General features: G+C 40.7%; 1 non-coding gene across 1 annotated transcript; it reads right to left on the bottom strand.

The window, feature by feature from the left end:
- Positions 1-5,490: 5,490 nt before the first annotated feature.
- LOC115072555 lies at positions 5,491-5,597 on the bottom strand. The gene has a single exon (XR_003851603.1). It is a non-coding gene; the product is annotated as a U6 spliceosomal RNA (small nuclear RNA).
- Between the last annotated feature and the right edge of the window lie 8,698 nt (positions 5,598-14,295).

The following is a 14,295-nucleotide window of genomic DNA, read 5'->3' as shown; positions in this document are numbered from 1 at the left end:
CAGCTAACATCCATCCACAACTCCAGTTCCAGGGGATCTGACACCCTCTTCTGATATCTATGGGCATTGCATGACATGAGTGCACTTACATACATGCAGACAATACATTCATACACATAAAATAAAAATGATAAATAAAATTTTAAAAAAGAAATAGAGCCGGGCATGGTGGTGCACACCTTTAATACCAGCACTCAGGAGGCAGAGGCAGGCAGATCTCTGTGAGTTCAAGGCCAGCCTGGTCTACATAGTGAGTTCCAGAACAGCTGGGGCTACAGGGAGCTCCTGTCTCAAAAAGACCAAAAAAAAAAGGAAAGAAATAAAAAGTAATATATTTTGAAGGATGGTTTATTGGATCTCCAAGCACTTAGAGTCCTCCACATTAGTGACGGCTGAAAGGACCAACAATGTGAAGTGTGTTAAAACCTACCCTCCAAAGTGAAGGATCAAAATTTATCCAGGACTTCATATCTCAAAGAAGAAAGTGCAAGATCTAGAAGACCTCTTCCAGCCCTGGACTGGTCTCATACAGCTTGGACCAAAATGCCAAGTAAGAAAAAACTGCTAGCCAGGCATGGTGGCACACACCTTTAGTCCTAAAACTTAGGAGGCAGAGGCAGATGGATTTCTGTGAGATCAAGACCAGCCTGATCTAAGCAGCAAGTTCTAGGCTAGAGGAAAGGGCTCTTCAATAGGTCCCGGCTATAGTGCCAGCAGCTGCACCACAGAGGATATGGGATTTAACAGATTTCTATATAACTAAGGTATCAAGCATGGGAAATAGCATTATGTAGAGTTTATGGCAAGGAAAAATTATGCTGGAATGAACTGGGCTAAAGAAAAGTTTTATGAATGAATGGTCCAATCTCATGTGAAGAACTATGTTGTAACTATTTGAAAGGAGGAAGAAAAGTCAGAGCCTGGCCTATAGATGTGTTGGCTTGATACACAGGTAAAGGCAAAATGGAGAACAGTCTCCACACATGGGTGACTATCCTAGTTCCATCGTTAGGTGTAAAAAGTGAAGTGTTTTAGGCCAGGAGTGGTGGCACAGGCCTTTAATTCCAGGACTCTGGATGCAGAGGCAGACAGATCTCTCTGAGTTCAAGGTCATCCTGGTCTACATAGTGAGTTCCAGGCCAACTGGAGCTACAGGGACACCCTGTTTCAAAAAAAAAAAATGTGCTACTGAATAATTTTACCTTTGTGACAATTCTATTTCTCTCTGTGAATTAGCAACTTGGCACTCTAACTTTATACATCATTTCTACAAAATTTGATTAATATGATCCTCTCACTGCCAAGATCCACCTTGAGAACTCAGAAATGAGATCTGAGAGTCTTAAAGGCAGAGGATCAGTTTCTGTGTGATAAAGAATTCATCAAGGCAGTATCTTTTGGAGACTTATCTAGAAAGCCAACCTTCTTTCTTCCCTGTATATGTTGCGTTTTGTACTATATACTGAGTGTATTTCCTATGACTCAGATTTACCAAGGTGTTGAGAAAACAAAGTAATTATATACTCACTGAACCGCTTATATAAAATTACCTTATATTTACTTTTACTCTAAAGATGACCTTTATATTAAGTTAAATATTTATTGAAGAACTTCTACATCTCCAGCTTCTGATAGACATTAGGGAACCCCAGAAAATATACTACATGCATCAAACAGCAGCATATCTGACTTCTGCAGCTGATTGATTGAGATTACACATACACAAAACAGGAAAGGGTGAAATATAAGGCAAAGTTAGGCACCCACTGGAACACTCAGTATTAGTTCTCTCATGCAGTATTACTGAGCACTTACCACATGTAAGGCAAACATGGTACTGAACATGTTGTAGTTGTACAAAGTCTGTTGAATAAAGGTATTTTTAAAACTGGTAGTAGCTACCATTTCTTTGCTAGTGATTGTGACTGGGCCTATGCCAAATGATTTCTTTTTTATTTAATACTTTTGTTTTATGAGTCTGAGTGTTTTGCCTGCATCATTTAAGCTCATCGCTTGTGTGCAATGCCCGCCAAGGCCAGAAGAGGGTGTTGGATTCCCTGGAACTGGAGTTACAGACAGCTATTAGCTGGGAACCAAAGGGTACTAGGAACCAAAGCAAGAGCAGCAAGTGCTCTTAATAGCTGAGTCATCTCTCCACCACCAATTTATGTTACTGTAAGCACTAAGCTCAGCACAATTTGTTGTAGCATCAGTAGAAAGCTAATACAGACAGGAACATAGAATGTTTAAGCAGTAAAGGTCCTACTCTCCATGACTGGGTCACAAAATCTGATGTGGGAACAGTTGTGGGACTGTTCCTCAGGGCATTCCAATACACACTCACCCTCAAACAAAAGTTTTTAGCAGGAAAGTGAAAGAGGAGGACTCAAAATTCCTGCTAGAAGTAGATCATGGAAATGTATACTTGAATCTAATCACTTGGGAGGCAGAAGCAGCAGAATAAGAGTGTGGAGCCATCCTGAGCTATACAGTCAATTTTCGAGAGAGAGAGAGAGAGAGAGAGAGAGAGAGAGAGAGAGAGAAAGCAAAAGCTGTTTCCTTATTCTCCTATCAACCAAAATTAATCATTGTAACTAAATACATTGGGAAAAGTCAAAATTTTACTCAAAAAATTATTCTCTACCAGGTATGTGGTGCACACCTTTAATCCAAATACTTGGGAAGCAAAGGCAGGTGAATTTTTGTAGGCATGCCTTTCATAAAATGGATACATACCTGGACTAATGACTTTTAATTAACCCCAGCAAAGCTATGTGCTCCTATGTCTTGTAACTTGGGCACCTGATCTTATTTCCTGGGAACCTCAATTTGGTACTCCACTCAAAAAGATAATTAAGGAACAAATTAATCAATGACTTAATGAGGTATGCTTGAAAATTAACATATCAAAGCGCTGAAAAGACAGCATACCCACCTCCATTGGGCACAATGAAGACTTTGAATGAATGAGAGATCCTAGAATTATGGATGAAAAGGCAAGATAGTCTGTTAAGATTAGAGTGAAATAAAACTTCCCCCGTTGAAGCTGAAGAAACCAGCTTTTATTTTTGAATAAAATTATGGGTGGGCCTGGACTCAAAGACAGAGTTCCAGAAACGGTTCCAGTAAACTGTTCTATCAGCACAGTTTCAGGAGACAAATGGTTCCAAGAGGTATCTAGGGTAACAAGTGTCTGAGTTTGGGCCCATTCTTAAAAACTAAATTTAAGAGTTAGGCTATTTGTTCAGGTAATTATAATGTTGAACTCTGTGAGTTCCATCCTGGTCTACATAGTGAGTTACACAGCAGCCAGGGCTACATAGTGAGATCCTATTTCAGAAAAAAAAAACAAACAAAAAAAAACAAACAAAAAAAAAAACACACTCACAAAGTATAATTTTATCAAGTAATTTAAAAAACACAATTTTATGAATAGGCTTTTACCTAAACAGATTAATTACTTCATCTACTATACATGAGTTGCTTTATGAGCCTTTCTGTGCATATATGAAGCTGTCATCTACTTATTTGTATTCATTTTATTTGATAATTAGCTATGAAAAACAAAACCCCTCTCCATACATGTCCCTCTAAACTCACCTGTGTTTGTTTCAAAATCCTTAAGAATCATCTCATCTTTTTTTTTTAATTAGATTTCTAACTCCTTGTACTCAATTATCAAATACCACTGAGTCTTAACATGTCTAAGAATCCTTCAGAGGAGGTGACTTCCTCCAACACACATAGCCTGCATCATGGAAATCACAAACAAGATAGAGTCTTCATTATCAAAAACCTGTATCCCCTGATACCTGATCAGAAATTTGTACATTTCTCTGTAGCTGTGCCTCACTCCATCTTGTTGTATATGCCCGCATCTCTCTCAAGAGGCCAGCACTTACACCAGGAACAAGGTCATGTCTATTTTTTTCAGTGGAATTCAATAATTACATGTTTATGCATGTGCGTGATTGACTCAACCTGAAAACAAGGATAAATAACAGAAAAACATTTTAGAAATCAAAGTTAAAAAATAGTAATATTGTTGGGGAGGGGTTGGCTGGGGAGATGGCTCAGCTGTTAAGAGTATCTGCTGCTCTTACAGAGGACCCAAGTTAGGTTCCCAGCATCCACATCAAGCAGTTTACAACTACTCTAACTCCAGCTCCAGGGGATCAGATAGCCTCTTCTGGCTTCCATGGGCATCCCCTCTACAATGACATGCAATCACACCAACACACATACATACACATAAATAAAATAAATCTGGGACTGGAGAGATGACTCAGTGGCTAAGAGCACTGGCTGTTCTTGCCGAGGACTCAAGGTTGGTTCCCAACACTCACATGATGGCTTACAACCCATCTGTAACTCCAGTTCTAGGGGATCTGATACCCTCTTCTGGCATCCTCAGGCATTGCATGATGTGGGTGCACTTACATGCAGGTAAGCACTCATACACATAAAATAAAAATAAATAAATAAAAATAAATCTTTAAAAAATTTCTAATATGGAGAAAGCACATTATACTGGGAGGATTAGACTAGATGTGGATGGAAGATGTGACAGGGTCAAGGCCATATGGCTAGCAACCATTTTAGAAGGCCATGTTCTCTAGCTGTCTCCTATGTAGATGGAGCCAAGTGAGGCCACATGCAGCCACATAACTAGTTATGACCCATGCAACATGAGCTAAAGGAATGCAGGCCAGGGTGGGCTTGGTGACAGAAACTCTTAATCCCAGCACATGGGAAGCAGAGGCAGGGGGAGCTCTGTGAGTTTGAGGTCAGCCTGGACTACATAGCTAGTTCCAGGCTAGCCAGAGTTACATAGCAAGGCTCTGTCTCAAACAAGAAAAAGAAAAAGAATGCAGGCCACTCCCAGCCTGCCTGCAGGTTTCCCTTTAGGCTCTTGGCTCACCCTCTTTTGCTCTTTTCTGACAACTCTGGGAGATCTCAGTTACAGAGATTGAGGTCATAAATGAAAAATATTTGGATATTTAAATGTCTGTATGATAGTTGCACACCGAAGTGAAGAAAATTGGAAAAAAGATTAAAGTCTGAATGTCCCCAAGAGCAATAGTACAGACATGGAGAATTTAAAAGTCAAAGGGTATAAAGGAATAGCAGTTTGGTTTGAATATACTATGTTGGTTGGTGAAGACAAATTAAACTAAACTACAAAGCAGAAAAATTACAGTTACTGTCTAGTTGGTTCTAAATTATTAAAAACTATCTCTGAATCCAAAATTTTTGGAAGTTGTATTCTGAATTTTATCTTTGGTCATCATTTTGCATTTTGTTTTTATTTTTCCTTTTTTTTTTTTTTTTTTTTTTTTTTGGTCTTTTTGAGACAGGGTCTCCGTCTAGCAGTCTAGCACCAGCTGTCCTGGGACTCAGTATTTAGACCAGGCTGGCCTTGAACTCACAGAGATCCACCTGCCTCTGCCTCCCCAAGTGCTGGGATTAAAGACGTGCACCACCACACCTGGTCATAAGGAATGTTTTCTGAATTTGTGTGTCATCCTTGCACACGGGCCATGCTAATCTTCTCTGTATCATTCCAATTTTAGTGTACATCCTACTGAAACAAGTACTGGTTTTTGCTTTTTGAGACAGGATCTCACTCCATAACCCTGGCTGGCCTGGAACTCACTATACAGACGGGACTGGCCTCAAACTCCCAGACATCCCACAGGCTCTGCCTCTTGAGTGCTAGGATTAAAGGCGTGTGTAATCATGCCTGGCTTTTACCTCATATTCTTGGTCACATACATTATTTTTATTCTGGAGAAATAATTCTTAGAATGAGATTTTTTTTTTAATTTTTTTATTTTGGTCTTTTTGAAACAGGGTCTCCCTGTAGCCCCAGCTGGCCTGGAACTCACTATGTAGAACAGGCTGGCCTTGAACTCACAGAGATCCCCCTGCCTCTGCCTCCCAGTGCTGGGACTAAAGGCATGCACCACCATGCCCGGCAGAATGAGATATTTTTAAAAATTATTATTGCTGGGCGTGGTGGCACACACCTTTAGTGCCAGCACTCAGGAGGCAGAGGCAGGTGGATCTTTATTTCAAGGCCAGCCTGTTCTACATAGTGAGTTCCAGGCCAGCTAGAGCTACAGGGAAACCCTGTCTCAAAAAGACCAAAAAATGAAAATAAAATAAATAAAAAACATTATTTTTTTCCTACTAACAAAAAATGAAATAATAACTCTACCATAATCATCAAATTGCTTAATATCACAGCATCCCTGGATGTCAATAATAAATAATAGTAAATAATTAATCATTGATATTTTTTTACTAAATACTAGCCAGGGTGTGGTGGAACATATCTATAACTCAGTAAGTGGGAAGTTGAGGAAGGAGGATTGCTGCATGCTCAAGGCTAGTCTGGGCAACATAGTAAATTCAAAGTCAGCCTGGGATGTATAGTGAAAACTTGTTTCACAAAAAGAAGACAGAGGCCTAAGAGACCGCTCAGCAGTTAACTGGCTGCTCTTGCAGAGGACCAGGGTTCAGTTTCCAGCACCCATGTGACAGCTAACAGCTGTCCCTAACTTCAGTTCCAGGGAATTCTACACCTTCTTCTGGCCTCCACAGGCATTGCAGACCATAGGCACCCTTACATACCTACAGACTGAACATTCATCCTCATAAAATATAAACAAATACAGACCAACTGGGGCTAAAAGGAGACCCTGTCTCAAAAAGACCATTAAAAAAATATATGTATATAAATCTTTTTAAAAGAAGATGAGGATAAAGAAAAGAAAGGAAGGAAAGAAGAGTTCAAGCGGAGGGAGGGAGGGAGGGAGGGAGGGCCAGGCATGGTGGCACTTGCTTTTAATCCCAGCACTCAGGAAGCAGAGGCAGGTGTATCTCTGTGAGTTTGAGACAAGCCTGGTTTCCATAGGGAGTTCCACGCCAGCCAGCACTACATTGTGAGACCCTGTCTCAAACAATAAAAACAAGCAGAGAGAGAGAGAGAGAGAGAGAGAGAGAGAGAGAGAGAGAGAAGCAAAGAAACAAAGGAAAGAGAAAATATTCATTTAGAGTGAAGACACCTAACATTGACCTCTGGTCTCCACACACATGAACATGTACACATCCTATGCAATACACATTCAGACAAATAATAATAGAATCTAGACTCTGGAATATTTTTGAGTCAGCTGCAAATGTACTTTTACCCAAACGTCACCAAAGCACTTATTAAGAGGACAAAGACAGAAAGAGGGTTTAAAAAAAAAACAAAAACAAAAAAAACTTAAATGAATTGTTTTGTGCTTGTGCTTGCTTATGTATGGTTTGTAAATGCCAGATAAATGACGAATGTTTGAAACTTGTTTTCTTAGAAATGTTCTTCAAATTTTGGGGAAAAAGATAGCTTCTAACCATCTCAAACTTTTCCACAGTTGCTACTATCTGCCAAAAAATGTGTGTGGCCAAACAGGTTAAGGTTCATTCAGAAGAGTGGTCACCTTGAATAAAATACTTGCTTGAAACAAAGTTGAAGTAATTAATTCCAGTTCCATAGATCCCAATAAGAGAAACCCAGTTTACTACTCCCAATGAATATTGATTCTAGATAGAAAACCAAAACTTGCTATTGTTTTAGTGTCTTTACTTGCCAATAAGTATATTATTTGTAATCAAAGTTCAGAATGAAATACTATGCTATTTCTGCCTTTTAAGAGCTAAATAAAAAAATAAAGACGCTTGAATTTACCCCTTCACTGCATCCTCATTTAAATTCTAGAATCCTGGTCATAAAAATGAGCTATGAACTTAATGGAGTAATGAACACTTGACCATGGGACCAAGAATTACATCTGCTGTAGGAAGAATGTTCAAAGGTAATAAAAAAAGAAATATAAACACTAGTTTTCCTCATTGCAATTCAATTATTAAAACTCCAAGGATGTTAAATCCAGTTTTAATCTTACAGTAGTATGCTCATCAAAAGATATTGTCTAAAGAAATGCATTGGAGCAGAACAAAGTCTCTCACTCTTTCTCACTGATGTGTGTGTATGTGTGTTTGCGTGTGTGTGTGTGAGAGAGAGAGAGAGAGAGAGAGAGAGAGAGAGAAAGAGAGAGAGAGAAGACATTGTTTATCAACTCTGACTACCTAAGAAGTTAACATTTTGCTTTAACTTTCATTAGCTGCCAACATGGCATACTATATAGCATAGACAGCCCATATCTTATGAGAAGTAGTAGGTAAGTGAAACCTCATAATGCACATAATACTCAGAGACCATCATATCCCTCTGGGGAGACAATTCTTACAAGGAAATTATCATGAAGCCAGGCATGGAGCATGCCTTTAATCCCAGCACTCTGGAGGCAGAGGCAGGCAGGTCTCTGTGAGATGGAGGCCAGCCTTCTCTACATAGTGAGTACTAGGCTGACTGAGGGCTAGGGAGACGCTGTTTAAAAACAAGAAGAAGAAAATCGTAATAGACTGAATATCCCTCATTTGAAAATCCTCCAACAAAAATGTTCTAACAACAGGCATGTTTTCAGTGCCAACATGCTATAACAAGTGGAAAGTTCCACATTTGGTTTCTTTCAGGAAAAAAAAAATTTATTATTTTTATTTTATTTGTATAAGTTTATTGCCTGCACATATGTAACTGCACCCATGTCGTGCAATGCCCACAGGGGTCAGAAAAGGGCATTGGATCCCGTGGAACTGGAGTTAGGAAAGTTTGTTAGCTGTCATGTGGGTGCTAGGAACCAAACCTGGATCCTCTGCAAGAGCAGCCAGTGCTCTTAACTGCTGAGCCATCTCTCCAGCTCCCATACCTAGTTTCTTGATAGGTCACAGTCAAAATGCGAGTACACTAAAAATGTTGCGTAAAATTAACTTCAGTCTATGTATAAGGGGTATATAAAACATAAGTGAATTCTGTGTTTAAACTTAGTTCCCATTCCCAAGATATCTCAAATGTACATCAAATATTCCCAAATTTGAAATCTGAAACCATCCCTAGTTCCAAGCATTTTGCATAAGGGCCTGTATCTTTCCTTGAGAACTCAGAAGAGTACTCCAAGAATATCCTTCGTATTTCTTGCTGCTTTCTGCCTAGTAAGTAGCCTTAGTGAATTGAAGGCCATTTATCCTTGGTTTGTAGCCTCTAGTTGACCTGAAGCTTGGATTTAAATACAGCTTGTATGCAACTTCAGGCAAGCAGCCAGAACCCAGGAAGCTGGGATGACGGCAGAACACCTCTCCCATGTTCTGCAAGCTTTGGCGCTGTTTCTTCAAGAGCATTGGTAACAAGCATTGCCCTGGGATACCGAGCTTAAGCATGTACACCATGGCAGCAGCTCCCAAAAGCTCTTCATCTTCTCTCTTTTTTTAAGTTTAAGAGAAATTTTACTGATTCAAGAATTTCACACAATGAATTTTGGTTATATTCAGACCTCCTCCCCCATCTCCACCCTCACCCTGCATCTCCCACCCCTACCCCTGACTTTGTGTCTTCTATTTGCATGTGAAAACCCCATTCATCATACACAATATGTCTGAGCTGGATGCCAAAGAAATCATATCTCATCAGAATGTGATCTGTATCAATGATCTATAATTCTTACACTCAGGTACACCAATGTAAGGGCCCACTCCCTTCCTTTGTACTTGGTTTTAGGTCAAGATATACCCAGGTTTCTTGGAATGGGATTTTCACTCCTAAATTCTTTTTCTCTTACACACTGTTAGGAATGTCAAGTGTGGATTTCTCTGTTTTTCAATGATTGGAAACACTTGGTTTTCTTCATCAAAGTTAGTTTTTCACCACCCTTGCATGCAGGTTACACTTTGGCTGTTCCCAATCTTCACCCAGCATAATGATCCCACTGTGCACCAAGGCATTCTCCAACAGGCTAATTCCCCTCAGGGTTTCACTGTGGGCAAAAGCAAAAGCTAAGCCCTCACAACAGGCAGCAATTAGCTCATAGACCTCAGAGCCAAGATTCTGTTAGTAGCAGTTGGATGTTTTGTAGCTTCACCTGACAGCTTTACACAAATGTCCTCTTGTTTATTTTCTGAAATCTATAGCCTTCTCAGATTCCTAATGTTGTCAAGGACTGTCGTCAGGTCTTGACAGCCACTGGATAATGATTATGGTCTTTATGGTCAGCTGACCATAGGTACCACGGGGGGAACATGGGTGGGCAGTCCAGCTCAGCTTCACCTCCCTGTTGCACATGGGTAGTCATGCTGGCTCAGCTCTGCTGATGTGTATGAGCAGCCAGACTGGTTGGCTCTGCCCTGCCTGTGCACATAGGTTGCCATGCTAACACAGGTCTGCAGGTGCATGTGGGTGGTCAGGCCAGAGGGGTTCCACCTGTGCATGTGGGTGACCAGACTGGCTTGGCCCTGCCCTACTGATGTGTAAGTGGCCGGACCAATTCCACCCTGCTGATGTCCAAGGCTTCTTGGTTTCCCAGTTATTATCCCTCTCACTTGCCAAGTTCTGAGTGATGAACTTTGAGATCAATATAAATGCATCAAGATTCTTAATGAGATGAAGAGGTCCAGAGTCATGTCTAGGTCCTTGTGCTAGGACTCCCCATTGCCACCATTGAGATCAATATAGAAGCACCTATGATCAGCTAACTATATTCATCTTTTCATCTCGTATGACAAGGTCCCTTATATGGTCCATCAGACACATTCAATCTCTTGGGAGCTGGTGTGCCCCAGGCCCCGAGACCCAGGGTGTACATTATTTTTTCCCAACTGCCTCTCTTTATGCCCAATGTTCATCATTAAAGTTTCATTTTCTTTCATTCTTTCTTCAACTACATGTGAAAACTTTCAAGTCCTGTGAAGTAAAGTTCTCAGAAAAATTCTATATCCTGGACTGAACTTCCTGCAAGGCTGACCAGCACTTCGATGACTGTGGAGCTTTGGAATGTTACTTGTCCAGCGCTTATTTACAATTTATCTTGGGCCATCTTTAGTCCCTAAATAGGCACTCTTTGCTCACCTCTGTTTCTGACTTAACATCTTGTGAGTAACAGATAAAAACTTTTAGGAATTGTATTGACTTAGCAAATCCCTAGTTCCCACCAACCAAAAGGCTAGCAAGGCCATCAGACAACGTCTCAAGTCCTATAGCTGAGACTTCGCTTTTGCTGTATCTGACTATATAATGCTTCTACCAATGTATTTGAAAAGTGTCTTGACTTATGACTTTTCTTTGCTTTGTTACTATAAAAACTTCATGAAACTGCTTCCACGCTGGAACATGGAATTTGGGGAAACCTGAATCTGTGTTCCAGGGACATGGTCACTCATATTTGGCTCTAGAATAAACTACCACTTACCCCTTTGAGATGAGAGTTGTGCTTTTGTGCCAAAAGTCCCTAGGACCAGGAAGACTTGGGCTTGGTTACTCAGGCAGGAGTGGGTTGTTTTCTCACTAATTTTCACAGAATTGTGAAGTTTTTCTCATCTCTTCAACACTCTCAAGCATGAACCCCAAATCCAGACTCTATGTTCTGAAACTATTTTGAAAAACAGGTTGTTGGGCTGGCAAGATAACACTTGCTGCCAAGCCTGATGACCTGAGTTTGATATCCAAAACCCATATGGTAAAAGGAGAGAACCAGCACCTACAAGTTGTCATCTGACTTCCACATGGGTTATTTGGCATGTACACACACACACACACACACACACACAGAGAAAATGTTAATAAAAGAGAAACTGGTAGTTAAACTATAGAAATCTTTACCAAAAATAAGATGAGGTTAAGGGGAAAATGTTTTAAGAATAAGTGTTTGCCATGAGCCAGACCTTTTGCAATACTTATCCTCATAACAATTCCTTATGATATTCCATTTTACAGTTGAAAATCCAAGATGTACTTCTAATATTAGTGAGTACATGGTTCCGTTGACATCATTGACTAGAGCACTTTGTGCTCACTTCATCTTCTTTGGTGTATTGGTATTACCACGTTTTTCTCTTCTAGTCTTCTCTCTATTATCCATTCTCCTTCCAGGATCAAAGTGCAAACAGTAGGTAATTCACTTATGAGTAGATGCAATACTTATTTTCATTGCATTATCAACAGCTGACCTATATTTATTTGTTCTGGTCTCCTCCACAATCTATGTCAATCTGTACAAATACACACTCCCAAAAACACAAGCTGAAGGCGTAAATGGACAAGCAAATGAATAGAACAGAAAATCTATCAAATCTGTGTTTTGAAATGTATGGGAATGTATATAAGACAGGTAGTATTTAAAATGAGAGAAAAGATAGGTTATTGCCATTTACCTGTTTATGTCACCCTTCAATATTCACTTGTCGCAAAATTCTGACACTCTAGGGCATCAGGAATGCCAGGCTTTAACAAATGACTAGAGAGAGCAGAGCCTCTATGGATGGAATTGGGGTCTTTATAGGAGACCTTAGAGGCATTGACCACATTTTATCACAAAGGGAAGATTGCTTCTATAAAGGGCCCTCATAGAACACTGAGTCTGCTGATAACCTTGATCTTGGACTTCTTAACCTCTAGAGTTTAGAGAAACAAATGACATATTTATTATATATACCTAGTCTAATACAAAGGTTATTAGGCCACCCAATTTATAGCATTATTTTATTATAGCTGCCCAAACTGGTAGAGACAATAATTCAACATATGACGCTGGGACAAAAAGTCTGAGAAGAAAAGATTGCTCAAAAATGAATCTATGGGATGTTATAGGTCGGAGTTTGCAAAAAAAAATCACCACACCACTTTAAGAAAAGTAGCAAGGAGTATGGGAGGAGTCAACAGATAAGCAAATACTTAAGGAGAGAGTGTGGAGCAGGAAAATACTTTATTGTCTTGATTGAAGAATGGAAGGAGTTCTGATGAATTGGAGAGGGAAGTGGGAGTTGGAGGAGTCCCTGGACAGCTAATTTTAAAAACAAAGAACACAGGCTGGGAGTGGTGGTGCATGCCTTTAGTCCCAGCACTTGGGAGACAGGCATCAAGGCCCGCCTGGTCTACATAGTGAGTTCCAGGCCAGCTACAGGGAGGCCTGTCTCAAAAAGACCACACACCAAAAAATAAATAAATAAAAATAAAAAACACTTTTGCATTAAAATGTAAACAATGGGCTGGGTGTGGTGGCCACACCTTTAATCCCAGTACTCTGGACTGTGGAGGCAGAAGCAGGTGGATCTCTAGGAGTTCCAAGCTACTCTGGTCTACATAGTGAGTTCCAGGCTAGCCAGAGCTGCATAGTATGACCCTGCCTAAAACAAAACAAACAAATGGAGACATAATATAAACTTTTTCTTTCAGACAATTTCTCATTATATTATGTAGTCTAAGCTGTCCTTGAATTCATGATTCTCCTGCCTCAGTCTTCTGAGTTCAGGGATTACTGACCTGAATCTCCATGTCAGGCTTGAATTACTGACTGGGTTTATATATGGATGTATAACCAGACTTGGCTTCAAAAGCTGGCATTTCAATCAGGTTCATAAAGAACATTGAAACACGTGGTATTTGCCAACAGTATTACAGAAAAAGCCTGACCAGTCTCTGATAGATAAAAATGTTGGAGAGAGTGAGTGGTGGAGAGCATGAGCGGATGGATGAGGCACCAAGGCACAGATGGAATTCTCAGCGGGACACAGATTTATTTCGCACGGGGCACCTTTCCCGCAGGGAAGGGAAAGATGTCAGGGAAGGGAAGGGAAGGATGTCAGGGAAGGGAAGGGAAAGATGTCAGGGAAGGGCAGGGGAGGGAAAGATGTCAGGGAAAGGAAGGGAAAGATGTCAGGGAAGGGAAGGGAAGGATGTCAGGGAAGGGAAGGGAAAGATGTCAGGGAAGGGCAGGGGAGGGAAAGATGTCAGGGAAAGGAAGGGAAAGATGTCAGGGAAGGGAAGGGAAGGATGTCAGGGAAGGGAAGGGAAAGATGTCAGGGAAGGGCAGGGGAGGGAAAGATGTCAGGGAAAGGAAGGGAAAGATGTCAGGGAAGGGAAGGGAAGGATGTCAGGGAAGGGAAGGGAAAGATGTCAGGGAAGGGCAGGGGAGGGAAAGATGTCAGGGAAAGGAAGGGAAAGATGTCAGGGAAGGGAAGGGAAAGATGTCAGGGAAGGGAAGGATGTCAGGGAAGGGAAGGAAGTCAGGGAAAGATATCAGGGAAAGATATCAGCCCAGGGGTTGTGAGCTGAGACTTTATATATGGGGGCTTTAGGGTGTGGAAGGGGGGAATGTTTGGGGGAGAAATCAGGGAGGGGGAAGCAGGTAGGATTAGGGGCTG

This window comes from Nannospalax galili, unplaced genomic scaffold (assembly GCF_000622305.1).
Source record: "Nannospalax galili isolate Female #2095 unplaced genomic scaffold, S.galili_v1.0 scaffold281, whole genome shotgun sequence".
NCBI lineage: Eukaryota > Metazoa > Chordata > Mammalia > Rodentia > Spalacidae > Nannospalax > Nannospalax galili.
Note: the sequence above shows the minus strand (reverse complement) of the source record. Positions and strands in the feature narration are given on the sequence as shown.